The sequence below is a fragment of the Oncorhynchus nerka genome, linkage group LG2 (assembly GCF_034236695.1).
Source record: "Oncorhynchus nerka isolate Pitt River linkage group LG2, Oner_Uvic_2.0, whole genome shotgun sequence".
Classification (NCBI taxonomy): Eukaryota; Metazoa; Chordata; class Actinopteri; order Salmoniformes; family Salmonidae; genus Oncorhynchus; species Oncorhynchus nerka.
This window is the reverse complement of record NC_088397.1, coordinates 39,713,863-39,734,117: the sequence shown is the minus strand read 5'-3', so window position 1 is coordinate 39,734,117 and position 20,255 is coordinate 39,713,863.

The following is a 20,255-nucleotide window of genomic DNA, read 5'->3' as shown; positions in this document are numbered from 1 at the left end:
ACTCTGACATTTGCATACACCCCCAGGCTGTATGCAATTTCAAAATGTGGTTGTCCATCGGGTGTTTCTCTCTTGTCGGTCACTGACAGTCAATCAGCCATGTCAGCTAAACCAAATGGATTGGTCAATTTAGTCTAGCCAGCTATCTAACAATACCCCATAATGACCAAGCAAAAACAGGTTTTATTACACCATGTTTCACCGTAGGGATGGTGTTGGCCAGGTGATGAGCGGTGCCTGGTTTCCTCTAGAGGTGACACTTGGCATTCAGGCCAAAGAGTTCAATCTTGGTTTCATCAGACCAGAGAATCTTGTTTCTAATGGTCAGAGTCCTTTAGGTGCCTTTTTGGCAAATTCCAAGCAGGCTTTCATGTGCCTTTTACTGAGGAGTGGCTTCTGTCTGGCCACTACCATAAAGGCCTGATTCTTCCGTTCATGAATGATGGCGGCCACTGTGGTCTTGGGGACCTTCAATCCTGCAGACATATCTTGTTACCCTTCCCCAGATCTGTGCGTCGACACAATCCTGTTTCGGAGCTCTACGGACAATTCCTTCGACCTCATGGCTTGGTTTTGGGACCTCATATAGACAGTGGGACCTCATATAGACAGGTGTATACCTTTTTAGAAAATAACTTTTCAAATCAAGTTAGTGACCCAGGATTTGTTTAAAATGGCCTGTGACATTGTTTGTGAAATTATATATAAAATGCGTGAATCCCAATAGAAAGAAAAAAAGGCATTTCCAGTAATAAGGTTTTTTTTATTTTTTATTTTTAAACTGTTTAACCTTTTAACCTATTGTTTTTATAAACAACTTATAAACATTCTTTAGATCGGTAGGGCTGAAAAAGTATCATATGAAACGGTACTACTGTATTCTAAAATCTTGGTATCATAACTAACATGACATTTTGGTAGCGTGATATTACTGTGGTACAGGTATATCTGAAGTGGGGCAGCGGTCTAAGGCACTGCATCTCAGTGCTAGAGGTGTCACTACAGACTCTGGTTTGATTCCAGGCTGTATCACATCCGGCCATGAGTGGGAGTCCCATAGGGCGGCGCAGAATTGGCCCAGCGTCGGCCGGGTTAATTTGTTCTTAACTGTGCAACACTAATGTAGACAAAGAGGACTGAGAATATGACCCCTGATATATTTTGGGATGCCTTTTAAGGTGTACATTAAGGGAATGATAATGTTATACTCAGCAAAAGTTCAATCTGATAAATAAGAAAAAAGCACTTAGAGAAATCACATAATTACCATCTTTTACTTTTGAAGAGAGCCAACAACTACAGGTTAAATTCAAATAAAGCATCTTCCAGATCTCACACAACGAATACATGCTAAACCAGTATTAATTTAGAAAAATAAAGATACAACAGCGGTAGTTAGAAACAACAAGATTTAATGACAATTTAAAAAACTTCTACGAAAGTTGGACGGATCCTATAGCCTTCTTAGACTCAACTCAATTATCAGCACACAAAAAAGAATCACAAAAACAACGATCACCCAAGAAGAAATGTTCGATACTGTTAAAACATTCGCATGGAGAAAGGCACCAGGAATGCATGGCTTTCACATAGAATTCTATTCAACATTTTGAGACAGTAGCACCCCTATTTACACAAATGACCCAATTCAGTACTTCCTAGTTCAATGTATCAAACAGTTATTTCAGTTTTACTAAAACCAGGAAAATCTGGAGTCCCTTGCTGATTGTAGACCCATAAGTTTAATAAATTGTAACAAAATAATAAAGTTTATAAGCAATAGAATGACAAGTCTTACCAGACTTGATACATAGCACATGGTTTATAAAAAATAGACAGATTTATTGATAATGGCTGTTGATGCCGAAAAGGCTTCGACCGTCTTGAATGGCTTTTTTCTTTTATTCAAAACTTGAGGCTTTCAACTTTCCAGCTGAAATAATAAATAATATAAACAATATTGTATAAATGTCTTAAAGCAAAAAGGGCACAAGACAGGGATGTTGCACTGGCAATTGGAACTGTTTGCAGAAGTAATTAGACAGGACCCAAACCTAACAGGTAAATTAAACTTATTTGCAGATGATCTCCTGATATACATGACATGACCAATATTGAAAACTCAATGCCCCTTTGCTAAAAAAAATATTTCCGGATATGAAATTAGTGGATAAAAATGAAATAATGTTAATAGCAAAAAGATGAATAACTCACGATCTACTGCAATCCTTTTAGTGGACCACAAATAATAAATATTCTTAAGTGACAAACAAATATATAAAGATAACTTTACTCCATAACTCAACAATATGAAAGCATATCTAATTAAATTGAATAATCTTCCCATAAATCTTACAGGTAGAATAACCTCTTTAGAATGGCATGACTGACAAAGTTTTTGCATTTATTTTCGGTAATACCAATTTATGTTTTTAAGTATACTCTGCCATAAGACTTTATAAGGGCAAATAAAAGGAAAGTTTTACATCTTCAATCTGAAGGTGGTTTTAACCTTACAAACTTGGAATTGTATCAACTCGCTACTCAAGGTTTTTACTTGCGACATATAGTTAAATGCACTAAAGAGGAACAATTGGTATACATTGAAGATGCGCCTGCTCATCCCCAGAATATTTTTGTGTCTATTTAAGGGACAAAGCTAAGAACACTATAACAATATGGGGGAAAAATGAAACGTAATCTACAAGAGTCAATATCACTCCCTACAAACAGAGCCTTATGAAACCATAAATGTACGGTGCATTTGGAAAGAATTCAGACCCCTTAACCTTTTCCACATTTACTTACGTTACAGCCATATTCTAAAATGGATTAAATAAAACATTTACCTCAATCTGCACAAAATACCCCATAATGGCAAAGGGAAAATGGGTTTTTAAAAATGTTTGCAAATGTATTAAAAATAAGCAACAGATTTACATAAGTATTCAGACCCCTTGCTATGAGACTTGAAATTGAGATCAGGTGCATCCTGTTTCCATTTATCATCCTTGATGTTTCTACAACTTGATTGGAGTCCACCTGTGGTAAAAGCAATTGATTGGACATGATTTGGAAAGGCACACACCTGTCTATATAAGGTCCCAGAGTTGACAGTGCATGTCAGAGCAAAAACCAAGCCATGTGGTAGAAGGAATTGTCCTTAGACAGGATTGTGTTGAGTCACATTTCTGCAGCATTGAAGGTACCCAAGAACACAGTGGCCTCTATTCTTAAATGGAAGATGTTTGGAACCACCAAGAGACTTCCAAACTGAGCAATCGGGGGAGAACGGCCTTGATCTGGGAGGTGACCAAGAACCCGATGGTCACTCTGATAGAGCTCCAGCAAAACGGCAGAGTCATGCCTTAAGTGTAAAACTAATGACTCAATAATCCATGCTTTGGGAATGCTATTAATGTCCAAAAGTTATGGGGGGAGCTATAAAGTTGTCTGTCAGAAGTATTACAATGTAAACTTACTTTTAATCCACCTGTCTGCACATTTCAAGACATGGCATACGGGGGTGTAGTGAGATACCCAATGGGCTGGACAATTCTGTTTAAAAAAACATATACTAAAAACTTGTGTGAGTGAGAAATGTTTTATGCTGTATATAAAAATCCTGGTACAAAGTTTTTTAAAGTTTTTTTTTAACTAGGCAAGTCAGTTAAAGAACAAATTCTTATTTACAATGACGGCCAAAGTTCTGCTTCAGCCAATTACAAATGTTGACATAGATGGATGTGAACAAACACTTTTCCGTCAGATCGTCCTTAACAAAGTCGAGCACTCACGGAGCGATGCACCGTGATTGGCTCAGTGTTCTGTCACTCATGGGGACGCTACGTCACCACCAAGTCTAAGGGTAGAGCTCTAGAATTCTAGCCCCTTGGGTGCTGCCATGGAGTTACATTAGAAGTTCCCATCCAAGAAGGCTCAAGGTCTTTGGCCACAGATAAAATGACGACAAATCACGTTATATCTACAGTAGCTTTGATTGGACTGATCATGTCAACATCATGCTTTCAAAATCTTAGCTAGCAGTCATCATGAATCAAGTTGACAATCTACTGGCAAATCCTTTTTAATCCTTGTCATATGATGAGAAATAATGAAGAGAAATTATAGATAAAATGTATCAGTGCTCATCGGCCAAAGGACATAAACATTCCACAACAAGTTGGAAATCACAAATTCAACAACGAGTGGTTTGGAAGGAATCATTGGCTAACTGCCAATACATTTTGAACTTTCATCCAACTCGCGCCACTTTCTACAGCTACAGCATCACCATGATTCAACCTTTTTTTAAAGTTCCCAGTTGTTTTGAAAGCACCATAAATCCAAAGAATGCCAGACTGATGACAAAGTTTGACAACATTTGGACCACGGCACCACCTTCCTGTTCCAAGTGAGCACAGCACAACAAGGTGAATCCAAACATGTCATGTATGCTGCTGCTGGATAAATGATGTAATATGCCAGGGAGATATGTATACTGTAGCTAAGAAAGTAATACTATTTTCACCTCTTCATTTCACCTACTGTTCTGACTTGGTGGCTCAAATGTAGCCTATAACCTGTTAAGAAATGTAATCATTGAATATTGTAAGAGCTTTCATTGTCTGCTTATATGCCCCCTTTATTTACCCTACGGTTCTGATTTGCTGTACAGGGAGAACACTAAGAACTGCCAATGTTCTGAATTCTGTTGATGTACATTTCAAATGTGCTGGCTGAACAAATAGTTCTATTTACACTTGCTCGCTCTTAACGTCTTAATCGAAATTAAGGATTGCCTCTTATTCGCTTGTTACCCCCTTATGCCATAGTTTGTACATCTCAATTGTCAGTAGAAACCACATTTGTTTAAGCAGGTCAGCCATATCAGCTATGTTTTTTTAAAAGGCAGTAAATGAAGCTGAATGAACTGTTTCACTGCCAGGCGTAGCAGTGTTATAGTGCAATTAATGTATTGTTTGTTTAGTGTTGTGGCTTATTTTTTGCCCCACCAAGATTTACATGCTAAAATCACCACTGCACCTGTCAAGCCACCAGGGTCTGACAATCTAGAATCTAGATGGAAAAATACTGAGGATAATAGCAGATGATATTGCCGCATCTTCAATTTAAGCCTACTAGAGAGCGTGTGCCCTTAGGCCTGGAGGGAAGCTAAAGTCATTCCGCTACCCAAAAATAGTAAAGCCCCCTTCATTGGCTCAAATAGCCGACCAATCAGCCTGTTACCAACCCTTAGTAAACTTCTGGGGAAAAATGGTGTTTGACCAGATAGAAATTTGTTTACTGTAAAATAGCATTGAAACAGAATTTCAGCATGCTAATAGGGAAGGACATTCAACAAGCACATCACTTTTTATTTATTTATTTCACCTTTATTTAACCAGGTAGGCTAGTTGAGAACAATTTCTCATTTACAACTGTGACCTGGCCAAGATAAAGCATAGCAGTGTGAACAGACAACAACACAGTTACACATGGAGTAAACAATAAACAAGTCAATAACACAGTAGAAAAAAAAGAGTCTAATATACATTGTGTGCAAAAGGCATGTGGAGGTAGGCGAATAATTACAATTTTGCAGATTAACACTGGAGTGATAAATGATCAGATGGTCATGTGCAGGTAGAGATACTGGTGTGCAAAAGAGCAGAAAAGTAAATAAATAAAAACAGTATGGTGATGAGGTAGGTAAATTGGGTGGGCTATTTACTGATGGACTATGTACAGCTGCAGCGATCGGTTAGCTGCTCAGATAGCAGATGTTTAAAGTTGGTGAGGGAGATAAAAGTCTCGAACTTCAGCGATTTTTGCAATTCGTTCCAATCACAGGCAGCAGACAACTGGAAGGAAAGGCGGCCAAATGAGGTGTTGGCTTGTTCAGTGAGATACACCTGTTGGAGCGCGTGCTACGGGTGGGTGTTGCCATCGTGACCAGTGAACTGAGATAAGGCGGAGCTTTACCTAGCATGGACTTGTAGATGACCTGGAGCCAGTGAGTCTGGCGATGAATATGTAGCGAGGTCCAGCCGACTAGAGCATACAGATCGCAGTGGTGGGTGGTATAAGGTGCTTTAGTAACAAAACGGATGGCACTGTGATAAACTGCATCCAGTTTGCTGAGTAGAATATTGGAAGCTATTTTGTAGATGACATCGCCGAAGTCGACGATCGGGAGGATAGTCAGTTTTACTAGGGTAAGTTTGGCGGCGTGAGTGAAGGAGGCTTTGTTGCGGAATAGAAAGCTGACTCTAGATTTGATTTTAGATTGGAGATGTTTGGAAGGAGAGTTTACAGTCAAGCCAGACACATAGATGTCCACATATTCTAGGTCGGAACCATCCAGGGTGGTGATGCTAGTCGGGCGTGCGGGTGCAGGCAGCGAACGGTTGAAAAGCATGCATTTGGTTTTACTAGCGTTTAAGAGCAGTTGGAGGCGACGGAAGGAGTGTTGCATGGCATTGAAGCTCGTTTGGAGGTTAGATAGCACAGTGTCCAAGGAAGGGCCAGAAGTATACAGAATGGTGTCGTCTGCGTAGAGGTGGATCAGGGAATCGCCCGCAGCAAGAGCAAAATCATTGATATATACAGAGAAAAGAGTCGGCCCGAGAATTGAACCCTGTGGCACCCCCATAGAGACTGCCAGAGGACCGGACAACATGCCCTCCGATTTGATACACTGAACTCTGTCTGCAAAGTAGTTGGTGAACCAGGCAAGGCAGTCATTAGAAAAACCGAGGCTACTGAGTCTGCCGATAAGAATATGGTGATTGACAGAGTCGAAAGCCTTGGCCAGGTCGATGAAGATGGCTGCACAGCACTGTATTTTATCGATGGCGGTTATGATATTGTTTAGTACCTTGAGCGTGGCTGAGGTGCACCCGTGACTGGCTCGGAAACCAGATTGCACAGCAGAGAAGGTACGGTGGGATTCGAGATGGTCAGTGATCTGTTTGTTGACTTGGCTTTCGAAGACCTTAGATAGGCAGGGCAGATATAGGTCTGCAACAGTTTGGGTCCAGGGTGCCTCCCCCTTTGAAGAGGGGGATGACTGCGGCAGCTTTCCAATCCTTGGGGATCTCAGACGATATGAGAGGTTGAACAGGCTGGTAATAGGGGTTGCGACAATGGAGGAGGATAGTTTCAGAAATAGAGGGTCCAGATTGTCAAGCCCAGCTGATTTGTACGGGTCCAGGTTTTGCAGCTCTTTCAGAACATCTGCTATCTGGATTTGGGTAAAGGAGAAGCTGGGGAGGCTTGGGCGAGTAGCTGCGGGGGGCATGGTCAGCCGTTGAGAAATGCTTGTTGAAGTTTCCGATTATGGATTTATCGGTGGTGACCGTGATAACTAGCCTCAGTGCAGTGGGCAGCTGGGAGAAGGTGCTCTTGTTCTCCATGGACTTTACAGTGTCCCAGAACTTTTTGGAGTTAGAGCTACAGGATGCAAATTTCTGCCTAAAAAAGCTGGCCTTTGCTTTCCTGACTGACTGCGTGTATTGGTTCCTGACTTCCCTGAACAGTTGCATATCGCGGGGACTATTCGATGCTATTCCAGCCCGCCACAGGATGTTTTTGTGCTAGTCGAGGGCAGTCAGATCTGGAGTGAACCAAGGGCTATATCTGTTCTTAGTTCTGCATTTTTTGAACGGAGCATGCTTATCTAAGATGGTGAGGAAGTTACTTTTAAAGAATGACCAGTCATCCGCAACTGACGGGATGAGGTCAATATCCTTCCAGGATACACGGGCCAGGTCGATTAGAAAGGCCTGCTCGCAGAAGTGTTTTAAGGAGCGTTTGACAGTGATGAGGGGTGGTCGTTTGACTGCGGACCCGTAGCGGATACAGGCAATGAGGAAGTGATCGCTAAGATCCTGGTTGAAGACAGCGGAAGTGTATTTGGAGGGCCAGTTGGTCAGGATAACGTCTATGAGGGTGGCCTTGATTACAGATTTAAGGTTGTACCTGGTGGGTTCCTTGATGATTTGTGTGAGATTGAGGGCATCTAGCTTAGATTCAAATCAAATCCCAAATCAAATTTCAAATCAAATTTTATTTGTCACATACACATGGTTAGCAGATGTTAATGCGAGTGTAGCGAAATGCTGGTGCTTCTAGTTCCGACAATGCAGTAATAACCAACAAGTAATCTAACTAACAATTCCAAATCTACTGTCTTATACACAGTGTAAGGGGATAAAGAATATGTACATAAAGATATATGAATGAGTGATGGTACAGAGCAGCATAGGCAAGATACAGTAGATGGTATCGAGTACAGTATATACATATGAGATGAGTATGTAAACAAAGTGGCATAGTTAAAGTGGCTAGTGATACATGTATTACATAAGGATGTAGTAGATGATATAGAGTACAGTATATACGTATGCATATGAGATGAATAATGTAGGGTATGTAACATTATATTAGGTAGCATTGTTTAAAGTGGCTAGTGATATATTTTACATCATTTCCCATCAATTCCCATTATTAAAGTGGCTGGAGTTGAGTCAGTGTCAGTGTCAGTGTGTTGGCAGCAGCCACTCAATGTTAGTGGTGGCTGTTTAACAGTCTGATGGCCTTGAGATAGAAGCTGTTTTTCAGTCTCTCGGTCCCAGCTTTGATGCACCTGTACTGACCTCGCCTTCTGGATGATAGCGGGGTGAACAGGCAGTGGCTCGGGTGGTTGTTGTCCTTGATGATCTTTATGGCCTTCCTGTAACATCGGGTGGTGTAGGTGTCCTGGAGGGCAGGTAGTTTGCCCCTGGTGATGCGTTGTGCAGACCTCACTACCCTCTGGAGAGCCTTACGGTTGTGGGCGGAGCAGTTGCCGTACCAGGCGGTGATACAGCCCGCCAGGATGCTCTCGATTGTGCATCTGTAGAAGTTTGTGAGTGCTTTTGGTGACAAGCCGAATTTCTTCAGCCTCCTGAGGTTGAAGAGGCGCTGCTGCGCCTTCTTCACGATGCTGTCTGTGTGAGTGGACCAATTCAGTTTGTCTGTGATGTGTATGCCGAGGAACTTAAAACTTGCTACCCTCTCCACTACTGTTCCATCGATGTGGATAGGGGGGTGTTCCCTCTGCTGTTTCCTGAAGTCCACAATCATCTCCTTAGTTTTGTTGACGTTGAGTGTGAGGTTATTTTCCTGACACCACACTCCGAGGGCCCTCACCTCCTCCCTGTAGGCCGTCTCGTCGTTGTTGGTAATCAAGCCTACCACTGTTGTGTTGTCCGCAAACTTGATGATTGAGTTGGAGGCGTGCGTGGCCACGCAGTTGTGGGTGAACAGGGAGTACAGGAGAGGGCTCAGAACACACCCTTGTGGGGCCCCAGTGTTGAGGATCAGCGGGGTGGAGATGTTGTTGCCTACCCTCACCACCTGGATGCGGCCCGTCAGGAAGTCCAGTACCCAGTTGCACAGGGCGGGGTCGAGACCCAGGGTCTCGAGCTTGATGACGAGCTTGGAGGGTACTATGGTGTTGAATGCCGAGCTGTAGTCAATGAACAGCATTCTCGCATAGGTATTCCTCTTGTCCAGATGGGTTAGGGCAGTGTGCAGTGTGGTTGAGATTGCATCGTCTGTGGACCTATTTGGGCGGTAAGCAAATTGGAGTGGGTCTAGGGTGTCAGGTAGGGTGGAGGTGATATGGTCCTTGACTAGTTTCTGAAAGCACTTCATGATGACGGAAGTGAGTGCTACGGGGCGGTAGTCGTTTAGCTCAGTTACCTTAGCTTTCTTGGGAACAGGAACAATGGTGGCCCTCTTGAAGCATGTGGGAACAGCAGACTGGTATAGGGATTGATTGTAGGACTGCCGGGGTGTTAACCATATCCCAGTTTAGGTCACCTAACATAACAAACTCTGGAGCTAGATGGGGGGCGATCAATTCACAAATGGTGTCCAGGGCACAGCTGGGAAGCTGAGGGGGGTCGGTAGCAGGCGGCAACAGTGAGAGACTTATTTCTGGAGAGAGTCATTTTTAAAATTAGTAGTTCGAACTGTTTGGGTATGGACCTGGAAAGTATGACATTACTTTGCAGGCTATCTCTGCAGTAGACTGCAACTCCTCCCCCTTTGGCAGTTCTATCTTGACGGAAAAAGTTATAGTTGGGTATGGAAATCTCAGAATTTTTGATGGCCTTCCTAAGCCAGGATTCAGACATGGCAAGGACATCAGGGTTGGCAGAGTGTGCTAAAGCAGTGAGTAAAACAAACTTAGCTTCTGATGTTGACATGCATGAAACCAAGGCTTTTTCGATCACAGAAGTCAACAAATGAGGGTGCCTGGGGACATGCTGGGCCTGGGTTTACCTCCACATCACCCGCGGAACAGAGGAGGAGTAGTATGAGGGTGCGGCTAAAGGCTATCAAAACTAGTCGCCTAGAGCGTTGGGGACAAAGAATAAAAGGAGCAGATTTTTGGGCATGGTAGAATATATTCAGGGCATAATGCGCAGACAGGGGTATGGTGGGGTGCGGGTACAGCGGAGGTAAGCCCAGGCACTGGGTGATGATAAGAGAGGTTGTATCTCTGGACATGCTGGTTGTAATGGGTGAGGTCACCGCATGTGTGGGAGGTGGGACAAAGGAGGTATCAGAGGTATGAAGACTGGAACTAGGGGATCCATTGTAAACTAAAACAATGATAACTAACCTGAACAAAAGCATACAAGGCATAAAGTAATCGCAGGTGTTTATTGGGAGAGCTAGCTAAAACAACAGGTGAGACAACAACAGCTAATCAGCTAACACAACAATAGCAGGTAAAATGGCGATGACTAGGCAGAGAGGGTCACAAATGACTGATGATTGGCTGAGAGAAATTAATTTATAAAATGATTGTGGGGTAGTCTTGTTAGACTTCAGTGCAGCTTTTGACATTGATCATAGTCTGCTGCTGGAAAAACTTGTGTTATGGCTTTACACCCCCTGCCATAATGTGGATAAAGAGTTACTTGTCTAACAGAACACAGAGGGTGTTCTTTAATGGAAGCCTATCAAATATAATCCAGTTAGAATCAGGAATTCCCCAGGGTAGCTGTTTAGTCCCCTTGCATTTTACATTTTTTACTAACGACAAGCCACTGACTTTGAGTAAAGCTAGAGTTTCTATGTATGCGGATGACTCAGCACTATACACGTCAGCTACTACAGGGACGGAAATGATTATTGGCTTATTTCACTGTAGAGCCTCTAGTCCTGCTCACTATACCTTATCCAACCTATTAGTTCCACCACCCACACATGCGATGACATCTCCTGGTTTCAATGATGTTTCTAGAGACAATATCTCTCATCATCACTCAATACCTAGGTTTACCTCCACTGTATTCACATTCTACCATACCTTTGTCTGTACATTATACCTTGAAGCTATTTCATCGCCCCCAGAAACCTCCTTTTACTCTCTGTTCCAGACGTTCTAGACAACCAATTCTCATTGCTTTTAGCCGTACCCTTATCCTACTCCTCCTCTTTTCCTCTGGTGATGTAGAGGTGAATCCAGGCCCTGCAGTGCCTAGCTCCACTCCTATTCCCCGGGCGCTCTCTTTTGATGACTTCTGTAACCATAATAGCCTTGGTCTCATGCATGTTAACATTAGAAGCCTCCTCCCTAAGTTTGTTTTATTCACTGCTTTAGCACACTCTGCCAACCCGGATGTTCTAGCTGTGTCTGTATCCTGGCTTAGGAAGACCACCAAAAATTCTGACATTATCATCCCTAACTACAACATTTTCAGACAAGATTGAACTGCCAAAGGGGGTGGTGTTGCAATCTACTGCAAAGATAGCCTGCAGAGTTCTGTCCTACTATCCAGGTCTGTACCCAAACAATTTGAACTTCTAGTTTTAAAAATCCACCTCTCTAAAAACAAGTCTCTCACCGTTGCCACCTGCTATAGACCACCCTCTGCCCCCAGCTGTGCTCTGGACACCATATGTGAACTGATTGCCCCCATCTATCTTCAGAGCTTGTGCTGCTAGGCGACCTAAACTGGAACATGCTTAACACCCCAGCCATCCTACAATCTAAGCTTGATGCCCTCAATCTCACACAAATGATCAATGAACCTACCAGGTACCTCCCCAAAGCTGTAAACACGGGCACCCTCATAGATATCATCCTAAACAATTTGCCCTCTAAATACACCCCTGCTGTCTTCAACCAAGATCTCAGCGATCACTGCCTCATTGCCTGCATCCGTAATGGGTCAGCGGTCAAACGGACCTCCACTCATCACTGTCAAACGCTCCCTGAAACACTTCAGCAAGCAGGCCTTTCTAATCGATAAGCATGCCCCATTCAAGAAATGTAGAACCAGGAACGGATATAGCCCTTGGTTCTCCCCAGACCTGACTGCCCTTAACCAACACAAAAACATCCTTTGGCGTTCTGCATTAGCATCGAACAGCCCCTGTGATATGCAGCTTTTCAGGGAAGCTAGAAACCAATATACACAGGCAGTTAGAAAAGCCAAGGCTAGCTTTTTCAAGCAGAAATTTGCTTCCTGCAACACTAACATCAAAAAAGCTCTGGGACACTGTAAAGTCCATGGAGAATAAGAACACCTCCTCCCAGCTGCCCACTGCACTTAAGATAGGAAACACTGTCACCACTAATAAATCCACTATAATTGAGAATTTCAATATGCATTTTTCTATGGCTGGCCATGCTTTCCACCTGGCTACCCCTACCCCTGTCAACAGCACTGCACCCCCCACAGCAACTCGCCCAAGCCTTCCCCATTTCTCCTTCTCCAAAATCCAGTCAGCTGATGTTCTGAAAGAGCTGCAAAATCTGGACCCCTACAAATCAGCCGGGCTAGACAATCTGGACCCTTTCTTTCTAAAATGATCTGCAGAAATTGTTGCCACCCCTATTACTAGCCTGTTCAACCTCTCTTTTGTGTCGTCTGAGATTCCCAAAGATTGGAAAGCAGCTGCGGTCATCCCCCTCTTCAAAGGGGGGGACACTCTTGACCCAAACTGCTACAGACCTATATCTATCCTACCCTGCCTTTCTAAGGTCTTCGAAAGCCAAGTCAACAAACAGATTACCGACCATTTCGAATCTCACCATATCCTCTCTGCTATGCAATCTGGTTTCAGAGCTGGTCATGAGTGCACCTCAGCCACGCTCAAGGTCCTAAACGATATCTTAACCGCCATAGATAAGAAACATTGCTGTGCAGCCGTATTCATTGATCTGGCCAAGGCTTTCGACTCTGTCAATCACCACATCCTCATCGGCAGACTCGACAGCCTTGGTTTCTCAAATGATTGCCTCGCCTGGTTCACCAACTACTTCTCTGATAGAGTTCAGTGTGTCAAATCAGAGAGTCTGTTGTCTGGACCTCTGGCAGTCTCTATGGGGGTGCCACAGGGTTCAATTCTTGGACCGACTCTTCTCTGTATACAGTGGGGAGAACAACTATTTGATACACTTCCGATTTTACAGGTTTTCCTACTTACAAAGCATGTAGAGGTCTGTAATTTTTTTATCATAGGTACACTCTCTCACAACTGTGAGAGACGGAATCTAAAACAAAAATCCAGAAAATCACATTGTATGATTTTTAAGTAATTAATTTGCATTTTATTGCATTTTATTACTTCTGGCCCTTCTTTGGACACTGTGTTAACAACCCTCCAGGCAAACTTCAATGCCATACAACTCTCCTTCCGTGGCCTCCAATTGCTCTTAAATACAAGTAAAACTAAATGCATCCTCTTCAACCGATCGCTGCCTGCACCTACCCGCCTGTCCAACATCACTACTCTGGACGGCTCTGACTTAGAATACGTGGACAACTACAAATACCTAGGTGTCTGGTTAGACTGTAAACTCTCCTTCCAGACCCACATCAAACATCTCCAATCCAAAGTTAAATCTAGAATTGGCTTCCTATTTCGCAACAAAGCATCCTTCATTCATGCTGCCAAACATACCCTTGTAAAACTGACCATCCTACCAATCCTCGACTTCGGCGATGTCATTTACAAAATAGCCTCCAATACCCTACTCAACAAATTGGATGCAGTCTATCACAGTGCCATCCGTTTTGTCACCAAAGCCCCATATACTACCCACCATTGCGACCTGTACGCTCTCGTTGGCTGGCCCTCGCTTCATACTCGTCGCCAAACCCATGTCATCTACAAGACCCTGCTAGGTAAAGTCCCCCCTTATCTTAGCTCGCTGGTCACCATAGCGTCACCCACCTGTAGCACGCGCTCCAGCAGGTATATCTCTCTGGTCACCCCCAAAACCAATTATTTCTTTCTTTCTCCTTCCAGTTCTCTGCTGCCAAAGACTGGAACGAACTACAAAATCTCTGAAACTGGAAACACTTATCTCCCTCACTAGCTTTAAGCACCAGCTGTCAGAGCAGCTCACAGATCACGGCATCTGTACATAGCCCATCTATAATTTAGCCCAAACAACTACCTCTTTCCCTACTGTATTTATTTTATTTATTTATTTATTTAGCTCCTTTGCACCCCATTATTTTTATTTCTACTTTGCACATTCTTCCACTGCAAATCTACCATTCCAGTGTTTTACTTGCTATATTGTATTTACTTTGCCACCATGGCCTTTTTTTTGCCTTTACCTCCCTTATCTCACCTCATTTGCTCACATTGTATATAGACTTGTTTCTACTGTATTATTGACTGTATGTTTGTTTTACTTCATGTCTAACTCTGTGTTGTTGTATGTGTCGGAACTGCTTTGCTTTATCTTGGCCAGGTCGCAATTGGAAATGATAACTTGTTCTCAACTTGCCTACCTGGTTAAATAAAGGTGAAATAAAAATAAAAATAAATACCAGGTGCCACAAAAAAAGGCCTGCAATTGGCTCAGAACAGTGCAGCACGGCTGGAACTTGGATGTACACAGAGAGCTAATATTAATAATATGCATATCAATCTCTCCTGGCTGAAAGTGGAGGAGATTGAATTCATCACTACTTTTATTTATGAGAGGTATTGACATGTTGAATGCACCGCGATGTCTGTTTAAACAACTAGCACACCCATGCATACCCCACAAGACAAGAGGTCTCTTCACAGTCCCCAAGACCAGAATAGACTATGGGAGGCATACAGTTACTAGATAGAGTTCCATGTTGTCATGGCTCTATTCCACATCAAGTAACTGACGCAAGTAGTAAAATTAAACAGAAAACCCCCCAGAAAAAAGAACACCTTATGAAACAGCGGGGACTGTGAAGCAACACAAACATTGGCACAGTCACACATTTATGATAACATACTCACTTTACATGCACATGGATTTAGGAATGTAGTGGTGGAGTAGGGGCCTGAGGGCACACAGTGTGTTGTGAAATTTATGAAGGTATTGTACTGTTTTAAAATTGTATAAACTGCCTTAACTTTGCTGGACCTCAGGAAGAGTAGCTGCTGCTTTGGCAGCAACTAATGGGGATCCATAATAAATACAAATCAACTGATCAATGCATCCTGCACGCTATTAATAAAGTGGTAACACAACCATTCAATGCTTTCAGGGTGTGTTCATTGTTATAGTGACAACTGAAAATCATATTTAAATGTAGAAATTCAACAGCAAACGCTATTTGGCCTGCACATCTTTTACAGCATGTCATTGCTTGCCTCGTTGCTCATGTGGTATGCAAGTGATATCCAATTTTCTAATGGTTGTCAAATCCTTTGGATCACCTTTTTCACTGTGCTCATCTGTCTGACCTGTGCAACTATTTACAATGCATCAGTGCAACCATTATAATAACCAGCCAAAGTGATCACACCAACAGCACTTTCAACTTTCCCAGATAGTTAATTTGGTGTATGCTGTAGGCCTGTTTTACATACATACAGCAAGTAGCTAGAGCAAGGCCTAGTATAAAATACACTGCTCAAAAAAATAAAGGGAACACTTAAACAACACAATGTAACTCCAAGTCAATCGTTGGGCAGGTGTATTCATTTGTGTCCTTAGTGAATGCAGGAGAGCTGTTGATGAATAGTATTGATTCTAGACTTTGCTATTGCCTTTGGAGGTTGTTGTTGGGGTGTGACAACATGAGAAAGACAGCAGTGTTGATGCAAAAGAAGCTGGCCGTCATAAGGCTCAGAAATGAAAATCAATCAATCAGGAACATTGCAAAAGCCCTGGGCATGCCCAAGTCAACAGTTTGGTTCATCATTAACAAGAAAAAAACAACTGCTGAACTCAATGTCAAAAGACAGAGGAAGGCCACTGTAGTAGATGACCGGAGAATACTCTCTATGGTGAAGAAAACCCCCTGACAACAGCCCAACATATCAGAAACACTCTCCTGGATGCAGGTGTAGATGTGTCAAAGTCTACCATACATAGAAGACTACACCAGCAGGACTACAGAGGGTACACAACAAGATGCAAACCACTGATGAGCCTGAAGAACAGAAAGACAAGATTAGTTTGCTAAAAAGCACCTAAAAGAGCCCCAAGAGTTCTGGAAAAAGTATTGTGGACAGATGAGACAAAGATTGACATGTACCAGAGTGATGAAAAGAGGAAAGTGTGGAGAAAAACAAGACATCCCCATGATCCAAAGCATACCACCTCATCCGTGAAACATGGTGGAGGGGGTTTTATGGCTTGGGCCTGTATGGCTGCCAGTGGAACAGGCTCACTTGTCTTCATCGATGATGTGACTGCAGACAGAAGTAGAACTATGAATTCTGAAGTCTACAGAAATATTTTATATGCTCAGATAAAACCAAATCCCTCAACTCATTGGACAGCACTTCATCATGCCTTAAGACAGTCCTTCTCAAATAGTGGGGCGCACCCCCCTCGGAGGGCTCGCAGCGATGCCAGGGGGGCGCGTGTGACCCCGGGGAACATGCTTTTTTTGCCGCAGGGAGTAGGGTTTTGTTGCATCGAACAAGAGCACACAGCACAGAGCAGGAGATATGAAGTGCAGATAAGAAACCCTTAAGAGACACCATGGAAAAATATTTAACAGGGATGAAAAGAAAGGCGGAGAGAGACGGAGATAATGAGACAAATGTAAGTCTCCCGGAAGCTAAGACGAGGAAATATGACGAAGCGTATGTAGCGCTTGGCTTCACTGTGACTACGGTGGGAGACGAGGAAAGACCGGTATGTTTACTGTGTCTAACAATGTTGGTAGAGGACAGCATGAAGCCAAATAAATTAAGGTGTCACTTAAAGAGATTACACCTCAATCACGCTGATAAGCCGCTTGAGTTTTTTCAGCGAAAACATGCCGAAATTTGCCAACAATCGTCCCGCTTTGTGAATGCTACTTCAGTAAACCAGCAAGGACTGTTAGCATCATATAAGGTGGCGTACCAAATTGCTCAGTGCAAAAAAAAAACACTCCATAGCAGAGAAGCTGATACTGCCTGCAGCATTAGACATGGTCTCTGTCCTGCTGGATGACGCAAGTGCTGCAAAATAAAAACTATCCCTCCGTCCAATGACACTGTCGCCAGACGTATAAATGACATTGCTAACGATCTTAAAGAACAGCTGGTAGATAAACTCAAAGACAAACGTTTTGCCTTACAGTTCGATGAAGCAACTGACAGCAACAAAGACTGTTTGTTTATCGCTTATGTACGTTTAGACATGACAAACTCCCTGTGTGAGGATCTACTTTTTTGTAAATATGTCAGACAGAGCAACAGCTGAAGAGCTATTCAAAATGCTGGACTGCTTCCTGACTGAGAATTGTGGGAGAACTACATTGGTGTTTGCAGTGATGATGCACAGACCATGGCAGGGATGAGAAAAGGACTTCGGGCACTCATCAAGAAGGCCTCGCCTAATGCTGAGTGGACACACTGTGTTATACACAGAGAAGCACTGGCATCAAGGCACCTTTCCTCTGAATTAAGTGAGATTATGACTGACATTGTAGGTGTAGTCAATTTTATAAAAACCAGACCACTAAAAACAAGAGTCTTCTCTGCTATCTGTGAGGAGATGGGAGCTGAACATCAAACTGTGCTGTTTCACAGTGAAGCAAGGTGGCTGTCACGAGGAAAATCTTGTCCTGAGTTTTTGAGCTCAGAGAGCAGATAAGAATGTTTTTGGAGCAGGAGCACAAGTATGACCTCGCAGAAAAATTTTGTGATGAGAACTTCCTTGCGAAACTGGCCTACCTGAGTGACATATTTGGAAAGCTAAATTAACTAAATCTACAGCTTCAAGGGAAAGATAAACACCTCCCTCAGGTCACAGACAAAATCAGCTCTTTCACTCGAAAGCTTGCAATGTGGGGCAGGCGACTTGATGAAGGAAATACTGATTAATTCGAGAACCTGCATGAATTTGTCGACACTGCTGACTATGATGCCACCTCAGTGATTCCATATATTATAAGGAGCATATTTCATCACTGATGGGATTCTTTAAAAAGTACTTCCATGAAAACAGTTCCCAATATGACTGGGTGAGAGATCCTTTCAATGCACCAGCTCCAACTGGTTTCAGCTCTGCAGAGGAGTACCAGTTCATTGATATAACGTCTGACTCCACATTGAGACTGAGGTTCACATCACAGACACTGAGTGAATTCTGGCTGAGTGTAGAGAGGCAGTGTCCACTCTTAGGGCAGAGGGCCATTCTTCTTCCTTTTGCCACATCTTATCTTTGTGAGACTGGCGTCTCTGCTGATGCTACACTGAAGACCACGTACAGGTCCCAGCTAAACATTGAGCAGGAGCTGAGAGTTGCAGTATCATGCTTCAAACCCCACTTCGAAAAACTGTGCTCTGCAAAACGTGCTCATTGTAGCCATTAATCCTGACTTCCTCATTTTGATTTTTTTTAAATCAGCACAAATCGTTTTATTCATTTTTGTTTTATAGGTCAAGGTGTTTCATATATTGTGCTCCTGAGTTAGTTGCTGATCAATTTGAATTTATTATTATATTTTATTTTATTTTTCAGTATCAAATGGTCAAAAAATGTTTACAGTTTAAATAAGGATTACATTTATTTTATTTTATTTCAGGCAAATTGATGCACTTTAAGTATTTTCTGTTAGACTAAAAAACAATGTTAATAAAGTTATTCTTCGTTGTAAGTTTATCTATATTTCTTTCTTTAATGTTAATAAGGAAACAATGTTATGCAGAGGTGTACTTATAACAATTTTATAGACAAATTATACTATTTACAGTCGCAGCAGAGAGTTGGGGGACGTGAAATGTTTACTTCTTCCTAGGGGGAGGCGTAACAGAAAATAATTGAGAAGCACTGCCTTAAAGACAATGACCCTAAACATACTGCTAGAGCAACGAAGGGGGGAAATCCTTGACTGGCCGAGTCAATCACCGGATCTGAATCGAATTGAACATGCATTTTAAATGCTGAAGAGGAGATTAGTCCCCAAAACAAGCAGGAACTGAAGATGGCTGCAGTACAGGCCTGGCAGAGCATCACCAGGGAAGATACCCAGCGTCTGGTGATGTCGATACATCGCAGACTTCAAGCAGTCATTGCATGCAAAGGATATGCGACCAAATATGAACAATGATTACTTTATTCTACATTATATTAAACTGCCCAAATGTTTTTTGATGCCCGAAAATTGGGGTGTGGGGGGGAGAGAGACTATGTACAAAAGCTTCTATAATTTCAGTTCATCCGATATGTATGAAAATATCCTCAAATTAAAGCTGACAGTCTGCACTTCACCCTCATTGTATCCTTTCAAACTCAAAGTGCTATGGTACAGAACCAAAATAACAAAAGAAATGGTCACTGTCCAATGAATTATGGTGCTCACTGTGTATATATGCACACACATACAGTTGAAGTTTGAAGTTTACATACACTTAGGTTGGAGTCATTAACTCGTTTTTCAACCACTCCACAAATGCCTTGTTAACAATCTATAGTTTTGGCAAGTTGGTTATCTACTTTCTTATCTAAGTCATTTGTCCAACAATTGTTTACAGACAGATCATTTCACTTATAATTAAATGTATCACAATTCCAGTGGGTCAGAAGTTTACATACACAAAGTTAACTGTGCCTTTAAACAGCTTGGAAAATTCCAGAATATGTCATGGCTTTTTAGAAGCTTTTTATAGGCTATTTGAAATAATTTGAGTCAATTGGAGGTGTACCTGTGGATGTATTTCAAGGCCTACCTTCAAACCCAGTGCCTCTTTTGCTTGATATCATTGGAAAATCAAAAGGAAAAAAATGGAGTACTATT